Consider the following 23,129-nt stretch of genomic DNA (forward strand, 5'->3'; position numbering starts at 1 on the left):
CATTTTGAGACCTTCTAGGCTGAAGGAATATGCTAGTCATTAACAAGACTTCAATTAGGGTTTATCACAAGATTTTAAGCAAGGTCAAAGAATAGTATGGGAGAGAAAAACGAAAGAGGCTTTTCTTTGGAATTAGACATGACACTAATTAAAAACATCTGCATGAAATGAAACATGACCTGTGAACTTCCTACAAAATGTGTCAGAATTTAGCGATGATTAACCGCGCCAACGCATCGAAAATCTGGCCCAAAACCCGGTCTTTTAGCGCTCAAGTCTAGCTTTCTTCAACAGGATCGGCTTCTTGAGAGAAAGACAGTGTTTCAGATTGATTTTTTATGTTGATACTAGATTCATGCTGCACGCGAACTAGAATCACGGCGACCGAACATCTGCAGGAAACTATTTATGAAACTCGAGAGCGGCAATACCACCCAAAATCGCATATCTCGACTAATCGATCACTAGCCTAACGACGCTACAGTTATAAGGGTGAAAAATAATCGATTAGCTTTTCAAACTCACGCTTTTTGAAGAGAAAATCCTTGCCCATCCTTGCTAGTGTTTAACATACTAACTGAAGTTCCCGGATGTTGAAATCAACATTTGAAAAGGGAAGGGTTAGCGCCCTTTTCTACCACAAAAATATACTAAGTCTTTGGCTGGGTAACAAATTCGCGGAAACTCCACGTTGGCCGAAAAGAAATCATCCCTAAGACCTACTTTTTAAAGCCAAAGACTGTCACCTCCTCAAGCAAAGCACACAACATACTACCTTTTATAGTTCACGCCCAAGTAACTGAAAGTTGCCCGTTTAGCTGAAAAGAACTAAATAGGGAGCATATTAGACAAGGCAGCACGCTGCACTCGTAAGACTTTTTCCCTCATTAGACTTAATGATGTCCTCAGGAAAACTTTGCTTCAGGAAGCCAAACGAAACGCTAAGTCTAATGACTTAGTTCTGAACTTAGAGCGCGCACCGAATTCAAAGCCAAATCGTTGCGCGGTTAAAAGACGTTTGAGAGAGAGTGGGGCTAGGTTACCAAAACAGGGAGGGAGGGGGGGGGAGAGAAAAATATTTTGATTTTATAAATATCTGCTAATGACCCATTTATACATTCTTCTTATTGACTTAGAATCAAAAGAACAATGCAAAAAATAAATAAATAAATAAAATCTCACAAGAGAAAGTAACACAAGGCAATATTTCTGGAGCCATGTTTTCAAAAATCCAGGTATATATAAAAGATGTCTTATAGCTGATGAACATGAAAACTTAATAAGCTTTGCGCTTCGATTTTAGAGTTTGATGACATCACATATTTTATTTACATGTTTACTTGTAAGAATTATTGAATCGTCTACCTTTTAAAGGTTGTAGCTAGTTCCTCCATTCTATGTTGTAACATGGGGTAGCAAAGGGGCATTTTATGTCCTGTGTTAAGGCGTAACTGTGCTCTCTGTCTTCTGTTTTTTTCAGGATGCATCCCCTGTGAATGGTGTGGCCACAATTTAAACGCACAATTTCCTACTCAAAATTCTCATTTGCAGTGCAGGTAAGGATGTCACAAGTGAGGTTTGGATGGGGTTCTTGTCCAAATGGATAGCCAAGCGGAAGGTATCGTTGGTCAAGTGTTGCATCAAGTGCTGGGAAATAGTATGGCTGCAAAAATGAGATAAAAACAGGAAAAGTATACAATTAAATTTATTGCATTTTATCAGAAGAATATGCCACTTTTTGTCGTATGCTCTAAGAAGACCTAATAGTACCTGATATTTTCGCTTTCCTCCTGGAATCTTTTTTGCCTGCCCTTGACCGGACCATACATTGGCAAAGAGGTCAATTAGAAATTCAGCTGCCGCAAACACAAGAAGGGACAAATTTGCCTTCCTCTTTCTCTGCAGTACTGTGGCAAGAACCATTGCATAAACTCATTCTAAATCCCTCTGCCACTGATTGCATGTGCCATGGATTGGATCTCAGCTGGAACTGCCCAGACAGAAACATGTCTGCAAAAATAGGAGGATTATTGATTTGTCCTGACAGTCAACAAATGTTCTTAATTTGATTGGTGCACTGAAACAATCTTCTTTCAAGTTATATTTCTCATTGTACAGTACAAATTCGGTCTGCAACTTAAGTCTGTTGTATTTGCAAGTAAATTAATTGTGTATCTGATAAACTGTAACAACAGTTAGCCAAAAAAAGTTTGTCCAAGAGGAGAACATGTCACCAAATATGCAAATGTTAGGGCCTAAACTTAGATTAACACTATGTTATCTATCTAGTACCAACCCTCTTAATGTGGAGTGGAAAATCTCAACCTTCTTTTCAGTAAGGATGCTGTGGTGTTCATTAAAAGTGTTGCGGAGTGGTCTGTTCTGCCTAATGTGAAAAACAACATCCGAAGAGTGTCCTTATTGTAATTGCGCTGGCGAAATGTGATAAGGACCAAGGACATCTGTAACAAGGCATCAAGCCACTGACTGAGATCGCCTCCCCGAAACACGGTGCTGTAGAGGTAGAAATTAAGTGGCACGATTTCGTCAAGCAAGTTCAGCAGCAGCACGTATTCCGGATCCTGGCATACTGGACCAAATAATTGCAGGACTTTATTCTGGACAATGGTCCACCCACCAATGCACAATTTTGTATGATTTTAGTCTTTTGGGCAGTGCCTAATGTTGGAAGTAAACAAGAACAATAATTAACATACCCATTTGTTTTTCAACTTTTATTTCAGTAAACCCTTGAAAATTGGCTCTTTCACACAGACGATCTTTCATTTTTCTATTGAAGAGATATTGGAGCAGGACAAAGAAAAACAAGAGACTGCTCATAGTCTATTTTAAAAATATTAACTAGCTGTTTGTATAGTGACATTTCATATATACGGTCGACTCCCTATAACTCTAACCTTCAAGGGAAATTGATTTGCCATCGTTTGCCATCGATTTGCCTGGACAAGGGTGGAGTGGGGGGTGTGGTGGGGGGTTAGTATTATTGATGACAGTCCAACAAATTATTATGGACATGAATCAATGACCATACAATAAATGTATAGTCCATTTTTTAAAGTGGCACATAGTTGTATGAGGGTCCCCAATAGGGTCTTTCAATCCCGCCATCCCGACCAAAATTTTCCCTCAATCCTGTAATCCCGACGATTTTTATCAGCTAATCCCGATCCCAGTCACATGTTTTCCAAAGCTTCTTACCTCAACGAAAAAAGGCCTTTAGAGTGGAACAAGATTCCGTCCAAGCAAAGCAAAAGCATTGACCATCAGCTTTATCTCTTTCCACCAAAACGATGACACCTTTTCATGTATGCGTTTTCACAGCTTCAAATGAATTACGTCAATCCAAGTTTCTATTTCTCTTTTAGGTACGTCTTACTCGGGGATGGTTGTGATAAAGAGGAACCGTTCTTCTTTATCATAACCATCCCTGAGTAAGACGTTTGTTACAAGTGCGCATTACAAGGTGCAACAGCAATGCTTCCAAGACTCACTGTCAATTATAACTAACGTTAACGCAGACGAAATATTAGTGTTGGCTTCACAAAACTTTCTCATTCACATTTTTTTCAGCGATTGCATACTAATAGACTGGCACTGAATTAAAATATCCTCAAACCGATTTAACATTACTAATCCAGCTCATAGCAATTACAATGTGATATGTTTCTAGACGATCGCTGCCATCTAGGAACTTTTATCAGCTGTCACACAATCAAAATAAAAATTCTGTTATTGAATCGAATAGTCCTTCTGAAGCGGGAAACCGTTCCAAGGTGGAAATTAGCCTTGCCATCTAAAGATGAAATTTCGCCGTTGATATCAGCGTCGGTCTCGTCATCGACAAATGACTCCTCTTCGAAATCTTGATCACTGCTCGGCGAATCGTACTCTAAAACGCCGTCTTCCTCTTCTGTTTCGTCCCCTTCATTTCCCTGTTGTTCCTCGGATTCAGAGCATTCAAGGGATACAGACTCTCCTGGCTGTACTTCTCTCTGGTAGAGGTAAGAAGGAAGGGTTCCAGCTCTTGCCATCGTTGTCTCCTGTCTAACAGAGCACTGACGCACAGCTGCACCAAATGTTTGCGCACAGTCCCTCATGTTCTGCACGCGCTGTGGCGCCATCGGTACAGGTAGCAAAGGTTGCATGGCAGGTATGGCCGACAGAAACATGGCACGCTCGGGTACAGGATACCACGACTTTGGATTTGTAATAGTAGGCCGCCCAATGGGACGTTCTCTTAAGGCCCTCTTTGGCTGCATTTCCAAAGTTTCTTGCGTAATCTAGCACCGTGCAAAGTGGATCTTTGTGATGCACAACGGAGTGGATGTTCTCCACATCCAGTGTCATGCAACTCGATAGATTAAGTACACTGTGCCCCTGTAATTCTAAGACATACTGAAGGTTTTCAAGGCCGCCTTTTAACATTTCAACTGATGCAACAGTCTTATACCCCGTTCACACCAACAAAACATGTTTAATTAAACAAAGTTTAATGAAACCATGTGAAACATGGTTAAATGATAAACCTGTTCACACCGAGCAACAAGAGCTGACAACAACGCAGCCTCATGTTCATGCTCAGCCTCGCGTTCATGTAATTGTAATTGACGTAAAATAATGCAACATCATACAGCCACAACATGTAAACAAAATGGCGGATGCGCGAAATTTTGTGCTTTTGTTTTTGAGAGCACGGAAAGAAAATCGAGAAATCGCGGAAAATCGCGCAAAGCTTGCCAGGAGACGACTGTACCGATACCTCCGCCGCAGACGTCTAGTATCATCTTTGTTTTTGTTGTTGTTGGCGCGGCAAATATTTCAATGCGCCCCAAGTTTACGTCGCGTTTGGAGTAAAAGCAGATCTCAGTCCTTTTGGGAGGAGACCTGCCAAGGCTGGAGCGATAATGATTGGGTAGAGAACTTCAGGATGTCGAAAGATTCGTTTGAATATCTATGTGCTGAACTATCACCCCATATCATGAAACGGAAAACGAGCTTTCGTAAAGCCATTGCAGTTTGCCATCGCGTTGCAATTACTTTGTATTGGCTTGCCGACTCCGCTCGCTACAGAACTATTGCAAACTTGTTTGGCGTTGGAAAATCCACCGTGTGTACCATTGTGAAACAGGTATGCGAGGTAGTTGAGATCAGATCGATGGTTAAGAGATCGTGCTGGGTTTCCCCAAGTAGTGGCCGCTCTTGACGTTTGCCATGTGCCGATCATTGCACCTCTTCAAAGCCCGGAAGATTATGTGAATCGAAAAGGATTCCACGCAGTAACACTGCAGGGATTGGTTGACAGCAACTATCGTTTTGTTGACATTTTAGTCGGATGGCCGGTGAAAGTTCACGACATGCGCGTATTTAAAAATTCACAGCTGTTTTTCCACTGCTGTGCGAGGACTTTCCTACTGCTTCAATTATCTCGAGTCATATCAGGTGTGAGAGTTCCGCCCTCGATAGTTGGAGACTCCGCGTATGCGCTCAGTGACTGGCTAATGAAGCCGTATACTGATAATGGGAACTTAACGCGAGAACAAGTGAATTTCAACAAAATCCTTAGCGTGACAAGAGTGGTGGTTGAGAATGCCTATGGAAGGCTAAATGGTAGGTTTAGATGCATTGCAAAGAGGCTGGACCTTAATGTTGAGACTGTTTGTCTTGTCATTGCTGCTTGTTGTGTGTTGCACAACTTCTGTGAAGTCATGGGTGAGGACTTTAATGAGGAGTGGCTGCAAGGTGTGCAGCTCCATCTTGGTGTTTTCCCAGTCGACCCAAACCAAGGACAAAACAGGAATACTGTAGCCATCAGAGAAGCCATCAAGACATCTTTATTGTAATTACTGTGCCAATAGCCTCCAATGCAGACATTCTTTTGGCTCAGCAGGCAATCTCTCCTGACCTCCCCAATGAGAGATTGGGAGCCAAAAGAATGTCTGCCCGAGAGACTAAAAAAAAAAAACTTCATTGACTAAAACAAACACAAACTGTGCAGACCTGTTTTAAATTTTGCTTATTGTTGTAGCTGGAAAATTTTATGGTCGTGCAAGTTTAATTAAAGAAAAATTGTAGCTATTGCATGTACTATGCTAATCCAAAAACCATGAACACTTCGATAATGTTTGACTTTGACCTTTTAATTGTGTATTTACCAATCACATGCGAGATAAAACCACAAAAAATGCAACCTCCACAGGTAATTACCATTACAGCTGACAGTTTTCATCTATGCATTGAGATCTGATATATGGCTTTTTCCTTGTAACACATTAACATTCCAGAAATAATTCTAGTGTTCATGGTTTTGGAATTCTCATAGTAAAGACTCTTTGAGGGGTTGCAAAAAATCATACTCTTCCTCTTAGAAAAATGTAATTAAGATTAGGTTAAGGGCAGTTCGACTCTTTGGGGGTCTTGCTTTAGAAAACAGGAGTTTTATGGGGTTTCAAAATTTGGCATTACTCCAATCTCCCTGTTACTAATTTACGTGAGACTCCAGTCTTCCCTGGCACAAGGAAAAAGTACAGTTGAAGTTAACCCTATTGAAATAATCTGTGTTTCACTATACCTCCCTGTTTTGACCAGTTTAAGGGTACATGTTAAATTGACGAGGCCGAGTAGAATTTTGGTATCTATTTCTAACTTGGTTGGCTTAAGGCAAATAACACATATTCAGGATCAGAGATATGCCTCGGAGCAAAGTTAGAATAAATTATAATATATCCAAATCAGGCAACTGATTTGAAAAGTTCAGTGGAATAACTCGTCAAATGTCCACATGTATTAGGACCATCAAGGAAACCATTTTTGTTAAGCTAATAACATTACTCTTTCCTGAAATTTATATAGGACGTTTTCAGCTGTCTATTATACAGGGAATCCGATGGCTGAAACCTGCAAATGTTGTAATTGTTTTGAACAGACTCTTTCATTTGACTGAGAGTCTAGTTATCATTCGTCCTTTTTACTTATTTCATACAATTTTTCAATTTATTACACCCATTCTGAAATCACTGGTGATCCTTGCAATCCGATTGGTTCTATTTATTCACAAATCGCACCATATTTTGCTCCAAATTGCATCCCTTTTTTAGCTCTTGAAAATGAATATGAAATAATAACAACCAATCAAATTTTATGGCTTACCTGCTCTAGCCAATCAGATGGCAGAAAAATATAGGGCAACAAAAGTCATTTTGGGGGAAATTTTGCAATTTCTGTTCCCCAAATTTCCCCTTTTCCAGAAAAAGACAGGTTTCATGAAGTGGATAAATAAATATTAATATTGACAAAAACAGTATGATTTCAAAATGGCTTTAATAAAGTGGTAATTGAACTTCGTGTCGTGTAATTTTGGTCCTGAAATCATACTTGTAATTTCAAATTGAACTCGCGCTGCGCGCTCGTTCGATTTTGTAACGCGTATGATTTCAGACCATAATTGCACTCCACTCAGTTCAATAACCATTATTTTTTACACCCATTTTGAAATCAATTCATTATTGATCAGCTCACAGATAGCACATGACGCAAATAATTATTTCAATGTATTGTAATATTTTACTTTTTTCAGTAAATCTTACATTGAACTTATACACAGTTTACGCTGTTGTAGCTGTTTTGTTGCATTTGTTTTGTAAGAATAAACTATTCTTAAATGAATTAACAATATACAGGAAAAGAGTACTCTATTCTGATTTTCAAATTACAGTGTGGCATGAAAAAATCTACTATTTACTGAACTGAGATGAAATCAAAGACTTTTAAAAGACAGGTATAAAAAGGGAACACTACATTCCTGCATTGTTATGGAAAAGTACTATACATGAAATACCAGATAGGAATTGTACCAAGGCCCACAAAAATTTGTTTTCAGCAGTAAATTTTCAAAGAAAAAATACTCAAACTGGTTGAATTTGTTCATGTGAAAAAGCAAGACATTGAAAATCACAAAAAAGAACTCGTGCCACACTGTTATAATATGATATCATAGCCGGGGCAGTGCAATCACATGTAGATGGAATTATTTTACAGATACTGTAGCTCTGTTTCGGTCCAAATATTCAATTCCATGATGTTACACTGCCCCTTTAGCGACTTGGAATTAATTCACAAAAGTATCATCTAACTTAAGAAAAGACTTTCTTGTGAAAATTAATTTCAAACTGACTGAGAAACTTTCTCTGAGCCTGCAGGCAGCTGAGAGCAGTAGGAGGAGGCTGTATTTCTTACAGTATATTCCACACTTTTGACTGGGGCAAGAGCCGTACGATTAATAATATTACAACTCAAGGGTTTTTCTTGGGAGCAACAAGAATGCTTCCGTAGAATAAGAAATTGATGTGTCCCACTCAAGCAGGTTTCGCAATTTTGAGAACGTCACTCATATTTCTGCACTCAGGCTAGTTCATTTGATTTCTTATACATATACAGTTTATAGGCAGGGCCCTTAATACATTATTGTCAGTGATTTTTTGGGGTGGACTCTTGATGAATCCCCTGCACATGAAAAAAGCAACTATTGATTCTGTATTGGCTACTACATTTATTAGTTGAGGAATATTGGAATTCCCTAGGAGTAAGATTTAGAAAAAATGTGGAATATCCAGTGAAACTCTCTGGAATTCTTTGTGGGTGGGTAAACAGAAATTGTACATAACATTAAGTGTATTTATTGCGGGGAACCCATGTTTGACCAGTGCATTTTAACGGATTTATTTACGGATATATATGTACCAGTAACAATGCAAAGCCATATGCATCATTCCTCAACCGAGGAGATACACTACAAATGAACACAGACTCGACACTTAAAATATCTGTCCAACATCAAAAAACAGGCATAGGAGACCCAAGTTTAATATTTGAATGGTATTGAAAAAGGCATTTAAAAATGTGAGCCAAAACATTTTCAGCAATAAATAACAGTGACACCAGCAAATTACTGCAACACCTAGGTTTTTCACCTGGTGTCCTGGCAAATTACATCAATTCAGCGTTCCTGACCCCAATGCAGGATTTTGAGCCTCTTACCCACAATCCTTTCGACCCACCACAAGCCAACAACGAAAGTCATGCCGTAAATATGATATCGGAGTTTTCAACTTTTATGAAACTATCTGCACTCAACCCCTCCAAGGCACATGGGCCAGACGGTATCCCGGCATGGTTATTAAAAGAAAACGCTGATCTCCTGGCGGGTCCAGTCTCTGCGATCCTCAACTCCTCGTTCCACTAATCCCGCCTTCCGCCTTCTTGGAAAGAGGCTGACGTAGTCCCAGTCCCAAAACAGAGGCCTATTAATGACATTAACAAGCACCTCCGTCCGATTTCCCTTACGTCCATCCTGTCTAAACTCGCTGAAGATCACATTGTTGAGAAATACGTTAAACCTGCTGTGTTACAAAGAATTGACCCTCGACAATTTGGAACTATTCCCAAATCGTCTACTACACATGCCTTGGTCAGTATGACGCATAATTGGCTTGTTAACACCGACGGAAATGGTGCCACGGCAAGAGTAGTCCTTCTTGATTTCCGTAAGGCTTTTGACCTTATCGATCACAGTGTTCTTGTTCAAAAACTAACAACATATGATATTCCGAATCAAGTCAAAGGTTGGATCGTTGACTTCTTGATGGACCGGAAACAAAGAGTTAAACTTGCTCAGCATTGTCACTCTGAATGGCGCTCTGTGCCATCCGGTGTCCCCCAGGGAACAAAATTAGGCCCCTGGTTATTTCTTGTCATGATTAATGAATTGGACACACCAGTTGACATGTGGAAATACGTGGATGATACATCTTGTTCCGAAATAGTTACAAAGGGTAGTGAGAGCAAACTCCAAGAAGCTGTGGATGACCTTTCGAGACAAGCGAGTCTCGATGGGTTCCAATTGAATGAGGCCAAGTGCAAAGAACTTCGAATTGGTTTCTCCAATAGCAACCACGATTTTGAACCCCTAGTCCTAAATGGCAAACCCCTTGAATTAGTCACCAGTGCCAAATTGCTAGGCGTGACCATTAGCCACGACCTAAAGTGGAACATGCACAGCTCTGAACTAATTAGAAAATGTTCCTCTCGTCTCTACTTTTTACGTCAACTCAAGAGATCCGGAGTGGCACCAAGTGAACTGGTGCAATTCTATGTGACATGTATTAGGCCCGTCCTGGAATACGCAAGTCCTGTATTCCATCGTTCTCTACCAAACTACATTAGTGTAGATTTGGAACGGATCCAAAGAAGGGCATTCAGAATCATCTATCCTGACCTGTCATATAGTGTAGCACTAGAAACAGTTGGCCTACCGAAACTTCATGAGAGGAGAGAAAAGATTTCAATCGATCTGTTTGACGAGATCGTCTGTAACCCCACCCACAGTCTCCATAGCCTCCTCCCTTAAAGGAAGAGTTGTAAATATGCACTGAGACGCAAAAGTGATTTCACTCTCCCCCTATGTAAGACCGAGCGTTTGAAGAACAGTTTTATTTTTAGCCATGTCTATAAGATGTAGATATTTTCTCTTTTCCTCTTTGTTATTATATTTTTAGCCATGTTTTTAAGATGTAAATAATTTTCTTATTTTCTCTTTTTTATTATCAGAACTTGTAAATATCCCGTAATTCAGCCTATGGCTGCAATGGTGTTTTATAATAAAGTATCTCTCTATCTATCTATCCGATAATAATTCAGATGCAGTGAAATTAAACTTAAGAAATATAATTTCAAGGAATGAAAGTTTCAAAATTGCTCATAAGCTAGTCAAATTTGTTTTAACAGCTCGCACAAAATGTCAATACCGAACTGGAAACTGACGCACGTACTTACTTGGTTCTTCTTGTGAAGAACCTGCGCCAGTTTAGGGAGAAATTCTGGATCCTCCTTCCTTCGCTTCCCCGCTCTTTCCTCCTCTTGCCTCTCTCTTGCCGCTTCAGCTTTGAGGACGCTCTTGTTAGTGCAGCTGCTTAGCCGAAAAAATATCAAAATCGTTCGTTTTGTGATACAAGCATGATAGAAAAAGATAGCTCTTAGGCTGCTTATTAAATTCTGATATAGGGCCAACGTGAAATGTCACCTTGTGGGGAGAAAGGCGGCGCCACATTTGTCATTACATGAAAACGAGGCTGAAAGTAAAAACTGTGGAAAACTCCATATTTTTTTACTAGTAATGCAGAGATTTTGATTGTAAACAATTCAAAGGCCACATTTGAAGTATATTGTAAGTGTACTCGTTGTTTTTGAAAGCTTTTTAGACCGTTATAATGTAACTCTAGTTGTGATATAATTAAAATACTTGTTACCTCATTTATTAAAAAAAATAAATAAATACCATCCTTTATCCCTGCAAATTTGTTTTGTTGGGCAAGGGTAAGCCCTCGAAACCACTAAGAAGAAAAAAAAAAATGAGTTATTCACTAATTCACCCAGTCTTCTTCCCTCCCCTCCTTATTTCAAAAAGAGCACTAGAGCCCAGGCCCCAGTATGATATCCAATATGGCGGCCTCCATGTAACAACTTGCTGTCCTTCCAAATCTGCCACGTGAAAGTAAGTTTTAAAAACAGTGACTTATATTTAGCAAATATAAGTATTTTAGAGAAATTATTTACTATACATGCATGCTAGGCGAAAGAAACAGATTTGATTTAAAGTCATTTTTCTACAACTTTCGGAAACGTACAAATTAGTCTTATTCGAGCTAACAGAAGTAAAGTAATATTCGATGCAGACACTCCTTGTATATGTTCATTTGTGTTAAAATCTTAAATTTTTATCATTTCAATTTCATTTTAATCATTTTAGAAAGGGTCTCTGTTCATACTGAAACGAAATATAACAATAAATGGGCATACCTTTGTTTCACTGAGTCTTTCTCTTCATGGCAAAAGAAAAAATCTGTCAGTTCAATGTCCTGTTGCTAACTTTGTAAGCCAAAGACTTGTTAAATTGGTAACTAGCACTTCTCGGTTGTTTTTCGAAAGAGTTAGCAATAGACAAACCATTTTCTCATTTTATATATTGCTTTTAAGATGTCAAGAAAGTCTTTTAAAGAAATAAATCCTTTTGAACAAACTCAAACTATTCCCTCTGAAGAACAAGAAAGGCCTTTTGAATGGAGTTTGTGCATACTGTGCACAAGGAGAGTCTACAATGTCCAGCTTGCTCAAAGCGATTAGATTTGGGAGCCGGCTACAAGAGTATGGCAGAAAATCTTCAAGGTTTCTTTTCTATTGGTGCACTTCCTTTTGATATAAAACAAAACCAGTTGGATGATGGCAGTGGTGTATTCAACACACTATCAAAGCATGAGGCGTCGTGGCACAAATCCTGTAAGGACAAAATCAATAGCACTAAACTTAAAAGGGCAGAAAAAAGAAAACACCAAGAAGAGTTGCCACCACACAGTCCCAAGAAAACAAGGCGAACAAGCTCATTTGGCCGTAGCGAGTGCGAAAACAAAGATGAAGAGTTGTGCTTCTTTTGCAATCAAGTTGCTGGAACATTAGGCCTTCAGATGGCGTCGACCTTTGAGCTTGACAAAAAAGTTCGAGAAAGTGCCATGAAATTGAAAAGAGGTGATCTATTGGCAAAGCTTTCTTCTGGTGATATGACTGCCATTGAGGCAAAATATCATGCAAGATGTCTTGTGTCATTGTATAACGATGTACGCAAACTCGAAATAAAGTCAAATTCAGAGGAGGTAAGTCAATGTCGTCTCTACATGGTATAGCATTTGCGTCTTTGGTCTCATATTTAGAGGATCATTGTGAATCTGGTGAAACTTCTCCTGTATTCAAGCTTGCTGACTTAGGAAGTCTATACTCCGAAAAGCTTCAAGAGCTTGGAATTCCAAAGTCGAGCTTAAATATTAATACAACGAGACTTAAAGAGAGGCTTTTGGCAGCAATACCAGACCTAACTGCTCATACACAAGGGAAACATATTTTGCTGGTCTTTAATGATACTATCGGGGATGCTATTCGAAAGGCTTGCGAACAGGACTATGATTCTGAGGCATTGCAACTTGCACGAGTGGCCAGAATCGTACGGAGGGATATGTTTAGTCTTCAACAGTCTTTCAAAGGAACATTCGAGATCGACTGTCAGAAGAAATCGGTACCAGCATCAGTGCTCGCCCTTGTCAGTATGATTATCGAAGGCCCCCAGCATCAAGAAAGATAACAAGGAAATAGAGGAAGAAGACCAGGTAATAACAGCAGCACTAACCATCTCACACCGGCCTTAAGAGTCCACGTGGGCCCAAAGAGGATAAGTAAGTAAGTAAGTAACCATCTCACAGTTATTGTCATTTAACAGCTGCAAGCAGGGAAGAGCAGGAAAAACTGTGCGCCATAGAAGAGAAAGAGAATGCCCGTTACCAGTATACACAGCTCTGAAAATTCACGGCGAAACGAGAAAGAGGAGCCTTGTAGACGTCATGCACAAGCTTGGGTTATGCATTTCCTATGATCGGGTAATGGATATTTCCACGGACTTAGCTAATTCTGTCACGGCACAGTTTGAAAAGGAAGGTGTTGTCTGCCCTCCAAAGCTACGAAAAGATGTGTTCACTACAGCAGCCATCGACAATATTGATCATAACCCGAGTTCTACAACTGCAAGCGACTCCTTTCATGGCACAGCCATATCGCTAGTTCAGCATCCTACGGCCGCCATAAAAGGAACTGAACGTGGAACAAATGTGATAGATGGAACTGTTCAAGAAGTGAAGGCTATAAGCGAGCTACCTATTGAATTTTGCAATGTTCCTCCTGCAGTTCTGCTAGTTAATGATCCCATCGTTCCAGAGCCTCCCAGTGGTTATATAGGCCTAGAACACGGAACGGTTACTCCAGTAGATGTGCCAGAAGAAGAAGAGTTCCGATGGCTTCGAAATGCAAAAGAGTTAGCATCAAAAGCAATTCTTGAAAAAGGTGATTTCATATCCTGGCCAGCATTCCATGCATCTCGTCAACCAACAACAGCGTATGTTCCTGCAGTGATATCGCTTCTTCCTATGTTCTACGAGAACGTACATTCCATCGCGATGATTCTACACGCTATGAATATGATCAAAGCTGCAGTAAATCATTTAAACCCTGGCCAAACACCTGTTATTGCACTAGATCAACCACTTTTTGCGCTTGGAAAACTCATCCAGTGGAACTGGCCTTCAACTCATGGAGAGAAAAATTTCATTCTGATGCTTGGTGGATTACACATCGAGATGGCGGCATTTAAGCTCCTTGGAGATTGGCTTGATGGAAGTGGTTGGACCAGCGCCCTTGTAGCAGCTGAAGTTGCAACTGGAGGAGTTGCTGATTCTTTCATCAAAGCCACTCACGTCACAAGAACTAGACGGGTGCACCAGGTTACTGCCACTTGTTTGTTCATCCTGCAGAGTAAGGCATATAGTGATTACCTTGGAACCCTCGAGAATGGTGAAGAACCACTCCAGTTTACAGACTGGGTCAATAAAATGTCCAAGGAGCGCCCGCAGTTTCTGTACTGGAATCGAGTCCTCTTAGAGTTATGTGTCTTGCAGTTAGTCATAGCTATCAGAGAAGGGAACTTTTCACTGTACAAGACGTCACTTGTGTCGCTGGTTCCGTGGATGTTCTCACTAGACCACATCAACTACGCCAGGTGGATGAGTGTGCATATACGTGATATGAATTTACTATCTTCAACTCACCCTGACATCCACCAGGAGTTCACAAATGGATCTTTCGTTGTACATAAGACTGAGAAGGTTTTCTCTTCAATTGCTCTAGACCATGCGCTCGAGCAAGTGAATGCGCAGGTTAAAGGGGAAGGCGGAGCCGTCGGACTGACGGAAAATCCAGCAGCGTTAAGAAGGTGGATGATCGCTGGGCCTGAAGTCGCAAGGATCATCCAGGAATTCGAGGAAACATATTCCAAAAAAGTTAGCGAAGACAAGCGCAACCATCATGAGCAAATTCCGGGCGTTCAGGCTGCCTTTAAGAAGGACGTGTTGTCACTCGTGTCAGCAATTGAGGACATGGGTAATCCCTTTGAGGAGGACAGTACAGACCTTCTCGTCCTAGACTCAAAAGAAATCGTGGATGATACAGTAGTTAAAGCTGTGAGAGAGGTGCTGTCTATTGGTCAGGATCAATACAAAGCCTTTGTCAAAGAAAGATTCCAGGAAAGAACAAAGCCAATAACTGAAGCAATAAAGAAGAACAAGTTACCCCTGTTCAAACAACAACAACAGAGGAACCCGACGAAGGATAAACAGAAAGTTGCAGCCCTTAAGAATGACTGTGCTTTATTTTCCCGTCTGTACATAGCCTGCCAAAGCCGTGATGGTAATCTCCAAGAATTTTTCAAGCACGAGAATCAGCCTTTTCCTCCAACTCTAGCACAAGCAGAAAAAATAAGGGAAGGTCAAAAGTCAGACCTAGTGAAATGCATGGAAAGGCTTGTTGAAAGGAAGAATGATGCACCCCAGGTTGAGGCGACAATAATTGATGGTGCAGTTATTGTTCAAATACTGAGGCCGGGAGTGGCAACCACGTTTAAAGAGTATGCAGACTTCGTGTTTAAACCATATATTCTCAAGCAGCTGGAGGCCGTTCAGAGAGTGGACGTTGTGTGGGATGTATATCGTGAAGACAGTTTAAAGTCCACCACGAGAGAAAGGCGGGGCACAGGTACTCGAAGAAGGGTCGCATCATCCTCTAAGCTCCCTAAGAATTGGAAGAGCTTCCTTCATGTTGGTGACAACAACACTGTGTTGTTCTTGTTTCTGGCTAAGGAGTTAAAGGCTATTGACATTGAGGGGAAGATGGTGTACACCACCTATGGTGAATTCGTTCTCAGTTCTCGACCAACAGAGATGATGACCTGCTCCCACGAAGAAGCAGACACCCGACTCGTGTTGCATGCATACCATGCCTCAAAATCTGGCTACCGAAAAATTCTTATTAGAACCGTTGATACAGACGTAGTCGTGTTAGCGGTATCCAGAGTGCAACATCTTAGTGTGGATGAAATCTGGGTTGCATTTGGTACTGGCAAGCATTTTCGATACCTTCCGGTTCACTCAATTGCTGAACAACTGGGACCACAAAGAAGCAAGGCTCTCCCAATGTTTCACTCAATCACTAGATGCGACACGGTATCGTTCTTTTCCGGAAGGGGGAAAACATCTGCCTGGGACGTGTGGAACGTGTTTCCACAAATCACGGACACCTTTTCAATGTTGGCTTCAGTTCCAGAAGAGATTCCTGTGCAGGCAATGGCCCTAATTGAGAGATTCGTAGTGCTTCTTTATAACAGAACAAGCTCACAAACGACAGTGAACGAAGCAAGACAGGAACTATTCTCTAAAGGCAACCGAACCTTAGAGAATATTCCACCAACTCAAGCAGCCCTTCTTCAGCACACGAGGCGTGCAGTATACCAGGCTGGGCACATTTGGGGGAATGCTCTTTTTCCGAAACCAACACTACCAAGTCCTTCTGACTGGGATTGGGAAAAAGATGAAAGCAGGTGGAAGCCGGTATGGACACTGTTACCTCAAGCACAGAAGATATGTTACGAACTCATTCACTGTGGCTGTAAAAAGGGATGCACAAGGAATTGCAAATGTGTCAGAGCGAGTCTGGTATGCACAGCTCTCTGCAACTGCGGCGGGACCTGCAACTAGGATTCCTAACACGGACGGTATGTTAGGTGTAGATGCGGCTAATTAATGAATGTTTATTTAAATGTTTTCTCTGGCCACTTGACACCAGATGCCAACAGGAAACGTATCTAGAACATACTTAAAAAAATTGTATTTGATGTTTTAAAGCTTTGCAATAACTTGAAAATTGGCTTTCAATTAATACACCTTTTTACTGATACGGTGGTCATCTTGAATTCCATTGTTTCTAATAGCTATTATGGGATGCTCAGAGAAACATCCCATAATTTCTCTTCATATAAATTAAAACGACTACCTTATAGGTATAAAAAGTCTATACTAAAAGGTTGCCTGACTATAAAAGGTTTACTTCCGGGTTTTTGTGACGTCACTGATCACGTGACAATAACTGCTAGTCATAAATCGTTTCTTCTTCATGTTAATCACCCTATATGAATGTTTTTACCCTATATGTTCCAGTAATTGAAAGGTTTTATAGCTATCTAGCCATTTTCCTTATCAGCCTCTATTTCATGCCTGTCAAATAATGCCACGCCCTTTTCATCCCATAATAGTCGATTTCCCGGTGGCCCTATATCAAAAAGTATTTACGACTATTAGTTCTTTTGTTTTGCCAAGTTTCATGCTTGTATCACAAAACGAACGATTTCTCGCTAAACAGCCGTACTATGTCAGCCGCCTGCTGACACTCCACAAAGGACTCAAACACTTTATCAAACTTTGCAAAAACATCAGAAGTGGTTTTCCTCTTATTATTTGCCCTTAAGACGGCTGACTCACGGGGCACCGGCTTCTTTGTTTCATCGGCTTCCGTTGTACCTGAAAGAACAACATGGCGACCGCCAAAACTTCAATCGGTTCCATAAACATTATAGCCAAGAGAGAAATAAAAGATGTGAAAGACTCATGGTATAGTTATCTCATTATAATACGGATACACCCTTCTTGTATTTGCTTGTACGCATATCCAAAACTCTCAAATACGGTATTCAAACATACTGATTGAACGAAACTTTCACAGACGACGTCAGGTGTTGCTGTGGGACACAATTCTATTGTCTAGCCCTCCAATCGGAGAGAATTTTACAACCCTTACCTGTCACCGCTGTCACACAACTGAGAGGTTTGTCAAGGTTTTCTGACAGTTTTTTGCTGCTTGGGCTGTTTACGTTCGGCTCAAAGTTTTCTGCTCTTGTTTTTTCTTCATCATCGTCACCATTGTTCTTCGAAATTGTTGCAGACTTTATAATTACCTTTGGTTTGGTACACGGCTTGTCCACTTCATCAAAGAAAGCCAGCTTCTTCTTTGGTGTGGGATTTCCCGTCTTGGCGCATTCGTCTTTGTAGCTTCTCTAGGCGCTTATCAGAGTGTGAATTCGTGTCTTGCAGCTGCCGTCGTCTCTGTCTTCATAGCCTGCAGCTCGAAGATATGCAGCAATTTCTAGCCATATATGCTTTTTTCTTGTGCATGATTTTAGCTGGAGCTGGATATTCTCGTCTCCCCACTTTTCAAGTAACAGGAGGGTTCCTTTGTGCTCCCAAACTCTTCCGCGAGTTTTGGTTTCTGCCGCCATTTTGAACGTGTTTTATTAAACACGATTGTTACACTACCTCGCGAGGTCGTTTTGTTAAACACGGTTTTAGACGTATTTTGTTAAACGCGCCCGCAGTGTGAATGGCCAGTCTTATTAAATCTGTTTATCAAAACAAGTTTTAAACATGTTTAGGCTTTGGTGTGAACAGGGTATTAGATGCCACATTACCTTGGGGGTTGTTGAGGGTTCTCGGTAAGTTGGCGACCTCTCTTCTGATAGATTCCTCATTTCCACGCAAGAACTGAAGCATGTCACTGACAAGCCCGACCGCTTCTTGAATGCTACAAAGTCTATACGACTGATGCTTTTCATGGACTGAAAAGGCCTTATAAATGTTTCCCATAGCATTCAAAAATGCTGCCGTTTGTTTAAGTGAAGTCAAAATCTTGACACAGCTTGTCTGTGCATCACAAACGTACACGACGTGATTGAACTCCACACAAAGACCAACTGGCTGGTAGAACTCGGTCTTCGAGGCCATTCCATCTTTGTTTCCTTCGCTACCACTTCCAGCAAATACTTCAACTTCATCGGAGTTCTTCTGCCAGAGTAGGATTCGGTGGGTATTGGGATCAGCATACAAGATACCAGCTTTATACGATGCGATTGATGGGCTCGCCGAACTGTATGAAGTACCACGATGAATCACGCACGTCTTGCAAAAAGATGTCAAAGACAGCTGGTCAATACCCTGGCAATGGGAAGCATATAAGCACCGTCTGAGGATAGCCATTGAACCGTGTTCCCAATCTGCTTTGTATTTGGTCAGTAGCGATGCCTCTCCGCGAATCCCGAATCCGTCTCTCCTGAAAATAATGGTAACAATAGACTTTCCTTTCACACAAGTACCATATACGAGGCCTGTATCAACTACATGAATGGCCTCAAACTGAAAAGAATTTGGGTTCTTATCATCCCAGAAATTACCCGATCTGAGTGGAATCCTTTCCTTTCGTAATGGCGTGTTAACTTAGCAACATGATTCACAATGCGTGACTTCATTTCAACAACAGTTCCGCCAGGTGGAAGGCCAAGCTCGTTTACTTTCTCTAACACTTCACTGCGGTTCCGCAGTTTAGTGACATCGGTGCAAACGCTTCCTTTGACGAGTTCGTGGAATGTAATTGGCCCATGGTTACTCGCTAAGAACACGATGTTGTTGAAGTGAACCTCTTTGGCAGGGACAGCTGTTTTAATCACTTCCACTTTTTGAACTGGGTTATGCAGTTGAGCCATATACAAATTTGATGTGCCCGTTTCTTGATTTAGAGTGAGAAATAGCAAGCTACCGAAAGGACCCACGGCGATACTGATGGAATGAGGATACATTCCCACCCTGTTGTATTCTGTGAAGTGATCCGTTTCTGGGATAATCATATGGCTGACGAAATCTAGCTTCTGAAGATACTCGATTAGCCTTTCATCTGCCAACCTAATTACTGCTGCCAGATCCTGGCGATCTTTGTTTCGCACATGATCATTTCGAGGTAGGAACTTCCGCATTGCCTTTCTTACTTCGGGGCATGCCTTGTTCCTTAAAGTTTTCAAAATTGCTAAATTTCCTCTCTCGTCTTGCAATTTTAAATACCAGTTAGCAAAACCAGCGTTAAGGCTCTTGCCCACGTGAACACTGTCAGGAATTGGAATAATCAGAGACAGGGACGCGTCCCTAGTATCCTTTTCCAACTCTTCCAGGATGTCGGACATGGCTTTTTTGTTGCCTTATTTGCAATCAGCCGTCAGAATCAGTACAGCTGCCTTGACGCACTTTTTACCAGTCTTTATACATCATTTGCGAGCATGAAGACTCGGAAAGAAACTGGTCTGACCATGCTGTTTACACTCCCCACACACCACCTTTTCTTTCATACACTCATCACAAGAACTAACGCAGATGTCTATCACGTCAAGACTTAGAATGTTTTCATTTGATGGTGCCATGCTTCGGCATGCCTCACAAACTTGCAGAAGCTTGCAACTTGTTTCAAAAAGTTTCTTCATTTCCACACCAATTTTACTTTTCTTAGCAACATATTCAATGGCACAGGGAAGACTGCAGCTGTTGTCTAGGGCGGTAATGGAAGAGACTAGTGCCTCAGTGATGATGTGTTGACTTAAGAATTCGGGACTCGCTGTGGATTCTCCTGCACAAATTGGTAATCTACGTCTACAGTCAGTCCAACGTTCCGTTTTGTTCGTGGATCGAACTGAATTGCCGGCTTGAAAGCGGTACCGTCATTGGCTAAAGTGCAGGGCACTATCTGTAGGGCATCAGTGTCAATAAGGGCAACTGTTTCTGAAACACCGTCTGTGGCAGACAGTTTTAAAAATGCTTCACTTAAGCTCTTTATAACCCCTGACTTTGTTGTGTACCCGGCTTGTCTTTTTCGGCACATTTCCTCTGATGGACCCCCCAGGTTCATTTTACAACTGTCCAAACTGTGAAAGCAACCCCTTCCTTGACGTGAAAACATTGGTCCCCGAATCATGTTCGTTGTCCGACGTCCTCCAAGATAGGACAAGGTGTCAAAAAATTCCACGACGTCCTCCCTATATTCGTGACGCGGATCATAATAGAATTCTACGACATCTTGAACATATTTATAAAATATGTGTTCCTTTGATATTTTCCCCCTTCGAATCAGTTCATTTAGCCTGACGCAAATGGGGTCAACATTTTCTAGTCCGATTGCAATCAGACGCCATTCCTTGTCAATACAAATGAAATCTGATGAAGAGTCAGACTCGCAAAACTCGGCATTGTCGTCGCTATCTTCAGATGATAGCTCCATACTGTTGTCACTATCGTACACTGAATTGCTTTCTGTGTCCGAACTGAAAAAAATGCACAATAAATTGTTTCAAATGTCATTTTACTATTTTTGACAACAAGTTTCATTTACAGAACGAGACGATTATTTTAGAACTTGGCAAAGAGCGTTCTATTAATTCACATCTGCATGAGACACTCGAACTTACTACGCTCTCGTGTCCTCTGTGTGGGAGATGTCCACATCTGAATCTACACTGCAAGCACTTTTCTCGTTTGATCAGGTTCCCTCTTCGGATAGCTTTGGCCTATTGCTCAGCATTGATACCAGAGTTTGTGGCGCTTTCTTTTTTGATTGACATGATTTAAAATGATCTAAGAGAGAAGTAGAGATTTTTAAACACCATCTCGGCAATCCAGAATGCAAAATCGTTAAACAGCAGTGCGCAGCTTAGTTTACTATCTCTTTACATCCAGCTACTGACTAGTTTTTGCTCAGCTATCCCTCTCAAAACAAGCGCAGAGTGTTCACATAGAAATGCGCTATGCCATACGCTACACGATTCGGCGGGGTCTCATCCATTCTTGCTGCAAAAACTTTCCTTTCGAATCAAATTCCAAACGTTTGCCAGACAAATCTAAGCTAACACAGATAGGATCCTTCAGGCGTGATGCGGACAAATGACTAAGAAGAGGAGCGAAAAGGGTTTAACGTAAAGAGAGCAATCACTTACAAGATTGAACGTAAGACACTCTTCCCTTCAGACCGGCATCAAGTCGTAGCTGAACTTCATTCAGGCAGATACCCCATTTCACTCTCCAGGCCCAGAGTACAGTCTTCTTACCAAGCTTAACATCAGCCTTCTCTCTGTACACCAACTCACGTTTACCCAGCTTTTTCAACTCTAAAAGGCAATCATGGTCATCAATATTTGAACCAGCTGGAAGTTTTAAATTAATACGATGCTATTGAAAGCCAACTTGGATCGATGAACTACTTTCAAATAAAGTCGTATAACAAGAAAGGGAAATATCGCCTTAAAGAACCGAGATTCGGAAATTCCGGTGACAAAATGTACAAAATAAATTATAATATTATCCTCGTAAAAGCTGGAAATAGCCGATCAAAAACAAACCATTGACGTTTTAAACGGCCCTATCACGCGGCTGTCATGACCCCTATGGCGATCTGTGATCTTTTTTCGTGAACCTTGGCCGTAACAAGATATCTAGTTTCACAACGGGACTCTTTTGACCCTCTTATCCTTTGTTGATCTTTGTTACTTGATGACCTCAACTCAAGTGGCACGTTTATGAATCAGTACGCGCGAGATTCGAGCTGACTCTTGAACACCAGTAGTTCTAGGTCTTCTTGTAGTTTTGGAGAAATTAAATCATTAAACGCGCCGTCGGTTAAGACGGTTAACATAGACAGCGATGTCGGTTAACACAGACGATGATGATCCCGACGTCCAAGATGTTATAAATTGAGTGGCTCTCTATTACGAAGAGGGTAAGAGCGGAAGTTCCTTTTTACGAAAGGAGAAATTTCGGGCGCAACTTCCACAGAAGGTGAAGTCATTAAAGACCGTCAAGGAAACAGTTAGGTAAGTTCTGTTTCGACTGTTTTTTCTAGCTACCATTTTAGAACCTTTTTATTCTGGACTCATTTCATCGCTAATGTCGTCATCAACGTGACAACAAAGCTAAACTGATCGCACAAACGAAAGACATACATTGTAACGAGTCACGTTGCACTCTTAAAGTATTCGCGTAATTTCGTCTATAGTTTGGTAAATCTCAGGCTTGTCGTGACCTTGGGGCGCCTTTGTTCGAAACGTCAATGTGGACGCGGAATTATGAACAACTAACACTGACAAACCACACTTTCTTTATTGTTTGTCATTAGCCGCTTTGGAGGTGTACATGATGTTGCTAAAAACTTTGGCCTTGGAAATCACATAGAGGTGAAACTTGGAAGGGTAGACAAGTCCGAACAAATGAAAGGACCGCAGTGTTTCGCTATAAACACTGATTCCCAAGTTTTACTCGAAATGCCGTCTACAAGGA

At 41.1% G+C, this 23,129-nt stretch overlaps 1 long non-coding RNA gene and 1 pseudogene across 2 annotated transcripts; both read right to left on the minus strand.

Moving 5' to 3' along the window:
• Positions 1 to 1,528: 1,528 nt before the first annotated feature.
• LOC146489281 (uncharacterized) lies at positions 1,529 to 2,409 on the minus strand. 2 transcript variants are annotated; one of them, XR_014864229.1, is made up of 3 exons: positions 2,297 to 2,409; positions 1,771 to 2,010; positions 1,529 to 1,663 (listed from the first exon to the last, which is right to left on the minus strand). It is a non-coding gene; the product is annotated as an uncharacterized LOC146489281 (long non-coding RNA). The 2 variants fall into 2 exon arrangements; XR_014864233.1 differs by having other exon boundaries at positions 1,771 to 2,339.
• Positions 2,410 to 10,030: 7,621 nt separating this feature from the next.
• Positions 10,031 to 18,268, minus strand: LOC146489282 (uncharacterized; annotated as a pseudogene).
• Positions 18,269 to 23,129: the final 4,861 nt, after the last annotated feature.

Source organism: Pavona decussata, unplaced genomic scaffold (assembly GCF_977016875.1).
Source record: "Pavona decussata unplaced genomic scaffold, jaPavDecu1.1 SCAFFOLD_6, whole genome shotgun sequence".
Lineage (NCBI taxonomy): Eukaryota > Metazoa > Cnidaria > Anthozoa > Scleractinia > Agariciidae > Pavona > Pavona decussata.